The following is a 7,685-nucleotide window of genomic DNA, read 5'->3' as shown; positions in this document are numbered from 1 at the left end:
GTAAATCCAACTTCTGATTATATGGAACTTTTCTATAGAGAAGTGCCCAGCCCCCTCCTTCCAGCAGCCATGGTACCCTTAACACATTCTTATCACCTTGATGGTCTGTGTTGCTCCGACAGCACCTCCCAGGACAAGTTCAGGGAAGGTGCAACAGGGATTGGTCTATGTGGCATATTTTATACCATCCAGGAAATGGGTCTCTGGCCCTTTAAAATAATCTTCCCTCAGAATTTGGGGGAGAATGGATACATGTATATGTATGACTGAATCCCTCTGCTGCTCACCTGAAGCTATCACAGCACTGTTAATCGGCTATTGAAAGTGAAAGCATTAGTCACTCAGTCATGTCCAACTCTGTGCCACCCCATGCACTGTAGCCCACCAGGCTCCTCTGTCCCTGGTATTCTCCAGGCAAGAATACTGGAGTGGGTTGCCATGCCCTTCTCAAGGGGATCTTTCTGACCTAGGAATAGAACCTGGGTCTCCTGCATTGCGGACAGACTCTTCACCATCTGAGTATACTCCATCACAAAACGAAACAAAAAAATTTTTAAACCTTTCAAAATGAGGATAATATGACAAATGTTTCTGTCTATTGATCCACCCCAGATTGTTGTCTGAAGGCAATTTCTAAAATTCTCAGTGGATTTGCTTAAAGAGAATTGGATTGATGTCCAGTCACTCTTCACTCAAAATAAAACAGGTATTGCCTTCAGTAAAGATTATACAAATAATAGCAATCTTTCCTCACCTGCATCCCTGCCCAGAGAGTACCTGACATTTCTTCTGGACCACATGCTCTGTTCCTTACTTTGAGATAGAACTTAAAAAAAAAAAAAAAAAAAAAACAATACCTGGCAAGGGCACAGACTGAAACTAAGGAGCCAATGAATGTTAATGTCCCCAGAGCAAGAGGGGGGAGGAGACATCACAGCCAGGTCTCCCAATTCACACCTGTGGAGACACGGTGCCTGGGCACCTGGGCATCTCCTCTGCAAAGCATCCCCAGCCCCTGAACCCCTCCCCTGGGTAAACTCAGCTCCAGCTCCTTATTCAGGCGTCACCCCTTCATGATAGATTTCAGTGTCCCTCCTCCATGCCCCAACCACTCGCTGTGCAGTCTGTCACCACCATCTTCACCACATCACACTGAATGAACTCTCCACGATGTGCCCTCCCCTATAAGAATACAAGCTGCAGGCAGGCAGGAATCGGGCATTCTTCATTGAAGAGTCCTGGTGCTGGCATCCTCAGTTCCTGGTACACAGTGGGCTCTTAATAAATGCTCCTTTTAAGCTGAATTTAGCAGCAGCATCATAGAAAGACTGTGGGCCTCGGAACCAGTGGTGGCCTTAGAACTTGCCAGCTTCATGACCTTGGGCAAACAGTGTAACTCGGAGCCTCTTCAGCACAAATGGGCAGAATCAGACCTCAGGTGGTTAAGAGGATTCATGAGACGATGAAGATGCTTCTGTCAGCACAGGTGTTCCCTGGTTGTTTGTAATATGAACAGGGAACCTACAGTGAAAGTTGATGATGAGTCATCAGCCTTGCAAGTATGTGCGTTGGACACCAGCTGTTTATACACTCCCTGGAAGAACATCTCTCAACATATGCTAGAGAGAGTGATCGAGGGACAGAGGAACTGTCAGTCAGTCAAAATCAGAAATAAGAACGGAATGTAGCCAGTTTAAGTGAAGTCTCAGCCCTGTCAGATATAATCTGCATTCCAATCTCCTTGTGTCTTTCCTTTTAGTAACATCTTGGGTTTTGTTTCATTGTTTTAAGGTTTTTTCTTTTCTTTTTTTTAATTACTTGTACTTAAAACTGAGATTTTAAGCTTGATTTACACCTCCTATCCTCTGCTTTTCCCAGGAAGTTCAGGGTGAGGTGAGGTAAGGAAATGCAGTAGACTGAATGTCCGTGGGCCACCAAACTTACATATTAAATCCTAACACTTCAAGTGATGGCTTCAGGAGGTGGATCTCCAGGAGGTGATCAGGTCATGAGGGTGGAGCCATCATGAATGGGATTAGTGCCCTTATATGACCCCAGAGAGCTCTCTTGTCCTCTTCCACCATGTGAGGACACTGAAAAGACAGACATCTATGAAGCAAGAAGCAGGCCCTCTCCAGACATCTGATCAGCTGGCACCTTGACAGTGGACTTCCTGGATCCTAGCACCATGAGAAATAAGTTCTGTTGTTTCCAAGCCACCCAGGTCTAAGGCATTTTCATTATACCAGCTTGAATGGTCCGAGAGAGGGAAGCTCAGTGATGCTACCTGGTACCTTACACTTATCATCAGCAGCTTTGAAGCGGACAGAGAGGCATAGTCTAAACTGGGAACATACCCACTCCACCTCTCTCTTCAAAGTCTAGCTCTTCCAGGGTGGAGGAGGGTAGGGGTGGGCAGGGCAAGAGCAGGGCTCAGAAAGAATGAAGTGGTGCCAAGGGCAGTGTTATAACTGACAGGCTGGTGGGAGGGGTGGCCTTGGTCTAGATCTGAGATGCTTGTGCTAAAACTCTGAGTGTGTTTCCCAGGCCTAGAAGGGTTTAGGTATGCGTGAGCGGAGGGTGCACATCAGAGAGAAGACTCACTGTGTGCAAGCACAGAGGCACAGGAAAGCCTGCCCCGTTCGGAGGCAGATGAGCACTCGGAAATAGCCAGAGGGAGCCTGGGATGAGGGGCTGATTAAGCAAGCAAAGGTCAGCTCGGGAAAAAGCACTTTCTTGGCAGGCTGAGTAAGTTGGGAGACTTCCCTAGTGGTCCAGTGGCTAAGACTCCATGGTCCTAATGAGCGGGGCCCAGGTCTGATCGCTGGTCAGGAAACTAGGTCCCACATGCTGCGACTAAGAGTTCACACGCCACGACTAAAGACCCTGCATGCCCCAGCGAAGACCAAAGATCCAGAGTGCCACAACAAAGCCTGGGTGCAACCAAATAAAGAATAAATAAATAAAAATAAATATTAAAAAATAAGCTGAGTTTTATCCAATAATGATGAGCAAACATTGAAGGACATTGAGGCAGGATTGTGGCATCTTGGGAAAGTCTCCCAGGTAGACCTTGGGGGGCAGGTCAGAGAGGATGAGCTTGGAGGGCAGGTGACCTGTCACCAGGTGTGGCTGGTGAGCTCAGCTCTGCTGCTTTGCTGAGGGCTGCCCCCCTCCACCAGATGCTCTTTGACAGACCCCTTCAAGCGGAGGTTCCACCTCCTATTTCCAGGTCACTTCCTCCTGTGCCCACCCCCAGGGGCTCCTTTCCAATGCTGCCCCAGTACAGGGGGACCAGGAGCAATGCCAGGCTACCAGTGGAGGAAGGAGGCCTTCCTTTTATGGGAGGCCTGGAATTCTTCCTTGACAACAGTTCTTAGATCCTTGCTTAGTTACAGAAGATCCCCCTCCCACTTTTCAAGTTCTCTCAAGAACTGCTCCCACACAGGCCCCGCCCGCCTGCTCTCAGCCTGCCACTAGCACCTCCTACTGAGGCTGCAGAATCGACTCTCAGCGGGGGCCCTTTGAACACACACACACACACACACACACACACACACACACACACACACACAAAGAATGACCCCACAAGGCCAGTGGAGAGAAGCACTCCATGTGGGAGGTCCAGGAGGAGCCAGTGTGATGAAAGTGGTGGCCGGTGTTGTTGGATCTGCACAAAACCACAGAAAACTGGGACATCCCACCTAGAGATGATCATCCTAAGTGAAGTAAGTCAGAAAGAGAAAGACAAGTACCATATGATATCACTTACACAGAGAATCTAAAATAGGACACAAACGAACTGATTGACAAACGGAAACAGACTCATAGGCACAGAAAACACACTTACGGTTACTAAAGGGGTAAGGGGGTGGGGGGAAATTAGGAGTTTCAGATTAGCAGATAAAACTACTATATATAAAGTAGACAACAAGATTTTACTGTACAGCACAAGAAACCATATTCAAAGTCCTATAATACATCATAATGGAGAAGAAAATGAAAAAGAATGCATATGTGGAGATATATATAAATATATATATTAGGCTTCTCAGGTGGCTCAGTGGTAAAGAATCCGCCGGCTAATGCAGGAGCCACAGGAGATGCAGTTTTGATTCCTGGATCCGGAAGATCCCCTGGAGGAGGAAGTGGCAACACACTCCAATATTCTTGCCTGGAGAATCCCATAGACAGAGGAGCCTGGCGGGCTACAATCCATGGGGTCTCAAAGAGTCAGACATAACTGAGCAACAGAGCATGCACACATACATATATATAACTGATTTATTTTGATATACACCAGAAACTAACACAACATTATAAATCAACTATACTTCAATTAAAAAACATACATTAAAAAAAAACTAAGGGAGTCAAGAAAATAAAAAAATCCTGAAACAAAATTCTAGGGTGTCCTAGATTCCTACTCTGCCTCCGAGCTACCTAGTCAATTGGACAGATTATTTAACCTTTCTGAGCCTCCATTTTCCCAACTGTAAAACAGGAACAATGTCTACCTTTCAGGATGATTTTGAGAACTAGAGATACTTTTTGTAAATATGCCTTACATAGCATTGTATAAACAGTAAAAACCCACTAACGTGACTGTCATTTCCACCCACGTCAGCATCTGAGGCCTCCCACGGGGATGCCGTGCCCCACATCCTACCCTAAGATGTTCTCAATTGGTTTCATTTATTACACTTGTTGAAATGCTACACTTGTTCAAAGCACCATCATAAACATTATAGGAAATAAAATATATAAGATAATAATGGTATCCTTGGGTTGTTTACAAAGGATGTGAGAATGGAATGTTTTGCTTAGAGGCTAGATTTTAACAGAGGCTTCATTTATTCTTTCCTTAACAGCCCTTTTCAGACTTGACTTTTAGGGCCTGTGCTTCCCCAAAAGGAAAGGAAATAAGAGAATATATTGTTCTGCTTAACCCTAAGATAGAAATTCTTAATATTTAATGTTTTGGTGATTTTTTATTTTTTAATATTTTATATAACTTTTTATATATATATATTTATTTATTTGGCTGTGTGGGATCTTATTTGCAGCATATGAACTAGTTGGAGCATGTGGGATCTAGTCCCCTGACCAGGGATTGACCCCCAGACCCCTGCACTGGGAGCATGGAATCTTACCCACTGAACCACCAGGGAAGTCCCTGATGTTTTTTAAAAGTATGGATCCATGTTCATCTGAATGTATATGTGAGAGCAAAAGAAAGGTGAAAGTTATTGCCAAGAACTAGCCCAGTCATATAACAGGAAAAGCACCCACACACTCTGAACCCCCTTCCCCTCCAACACACACCCTGCCATCTTAGGACTTAGGAGGCCAATTACTAAACATTGGATCTTGAGAAAAACATTTGACTTCTCTACAACTGGCAATCATAATCTGCTCTCCAATCATGTTAGAGTCATTGAATCCAATAAAATAATAGTCATAAATGTTTCATGAAAGAAAATGTTAAATCGCAAGCAAAAGGTGATCAAGAAGTTGAACAGAAGCCAGACTTTGTACGGGTGAAGATTAGAAGGTGAGTATGTGAGACGGGGAAAGCATTTGAGGCTACAGAACGCGGCAATGGGTCCTTCCTCGTGGAACATAGAGATCCAAAATTGACACCCCCACAGCCTGTAGTGGGAGGAGATGGACAGGAGACATGCGTTCTTTCTCATCAAAGGAAGAGGCCCAGCTTCATCTAATATTCACACATGGCCCCCTGGCCACTTCCCCCCCATCCCTCCTGCCATTGTCTTTTCCCTTTGTCACTGACATCCTCAATAAGACCATCTATAGACTGACTGGCAGGTTACTGGCTGGTCACCATCTCCTCCATCCATACCCTGGGCATGAAGGGCCTCTCAGAGGGAGTGACCACTGCATTCAAGGCTCCAATCCAAAACCCTAGTCAATGGAGTCAGCTTTCCTAACCCATTAGAATGCTATGATAATAACAACAACAAAAAGAATTGTTAGACATTACTATGCTTCCTGGTAGCTCAGCTGGTAAAGAATCAGCCTGCAGTGAAGAAGACCCAAGTTTGATCCCTGAGTGGAGAAGATCCCCTGGAGAAGAAAATGGCAACCTACTCCAGTATTCTTGCCTGAAAAATCCCATGGACAGAGGTTCCTGGTGGGTTACAGTCCACGGGGTCACAAAGAGCCAGACACGACTGAGTGACCAAACCACCACCACCACATGCCCCATCTCTTTGCTAAATGCTTTACGCGTATCACTTCATTCGATTTCCACACCAGTCCCCATGAGAGTTCTGCTATTATCCTCATTTTGCTAGTGAGGCAACTGACATGTAAAGAATCACATACTGGGACTTCCCTAGTGGTCCAGTGCTTAAGGTTTTGCCTTCCATGCAGGGGCTGTGGGTTCGATCCCTGGTTGGGAAGCTAAGATACCACATGCCTCATAGCCAAAAAGCCACGCATAAAATAGAAGCAATATTATAGCAAATTCAATAAAGACTTAAAAAATGGTGCATGTTTAAAAAGACCTTTAAAAAAATTACCCACCTAAAGTTGTACAGTACCTGGGAGACCTGAGTCTGAATCAAAAGCTCATGCTCTTCTCTACATTCTGTGAACTTGGAACCAAGTGTGAAGGCCTTGTACCCGAATGTCATCTTGAGGTCATTAAAGGATTCAGCCCATTCTCTGGAAAGATGAGGTCAGAGGAAAAAGGAGACAGAAATCTCTTGTTTCATATATGGGTAAGGGAACCAGAGTTGGAAAGAGTGGCAATTGCTTGGCAGGTCCCCTGATATAACAGAAAGAGCATCCTCTGAAACGGGAAGGATGCTGTCTAATCTCCCTTCTGATTCAGCAGGAAAATGATGTGTTCAGGAAACCAGGGAGGCCCCTTATCCTGGAGGAAGATCTTTAACAATCTCCTTTCACCTCTGTGAAGTTTGGCTCCAAAACACAGAACCGACAGTTGTCATTAACCACAAGAAGATGAACAGAGAGGATGAGAAGCAGGAAGAGAGACATCTAGAAGCTCTTTTTTGGAGGTAGATTTTTTTTTCTTTAACTTTTCCTTCTGGCAACCAAATAACACATCTTGTCTCAGAGAGGCTTTCATGGCGTATAATTTAAAGCCTATAAATAGATGCCTGTTATTAACAAACACACACACACTCACACACACATACATTTTTCTCTCTATTCAGACACCAGCAGAAATATTGCAGATGGAGGAGATAAGCTGTTTAAAATGGGAGGCACCTTTTCCTCTCTTCCACCAGCTGGATAGATGCCTCTGTCTCTTCCTCCGCCCTTTCTCTCAACTCATTCTATTCTTCTCAGTTTTATTTCCATCTCTGTTCCCTTTATGCTGCTAAACCCCACCCTTCATGTTCTTACTGTGATCTTTCTGGAACACTCGCGACTCCCCTCTAATCTTTGTGCCTGAGTCTTTGCATCATTAGTGATCAGTCTCCCTTCTCCCTTCCCAAAGGCAACTGAAAACCTTATTAGATTTCCCTAAAATTCTATCTGACACAGAACACAGAGCTGTGGCGACAACCACCTTGGTAGAAAGAACCAGAAGATAAGGTTTACAGACGTTCCAAAAGAAGCTATGTCAAGAAATAAAAATGACAAGAATGACAATAAAATCTGTGTGCCAGCCACTATTTATTGCAGAAAAT

Source organism: Cervus elaphus, chromosome 22 (assembly GCF_910594005.1).
Source record: "Cervus elaphus chromosome 22, mCerEla1.1, whole genome shotgun sequence".
In the NCBI taxonomy this organism is placed as follows: domain Eukaryota; kingdom Metazoa; phylum Chordata; class Mammalia; order Artiodactyla; family Cervidae; genus Cervus; species Cervus elaphus.
The sequence above is the reverse complement of the archived record's forward strand: the minus strand, read 5'-3'. Positions refer to the sequence as shown.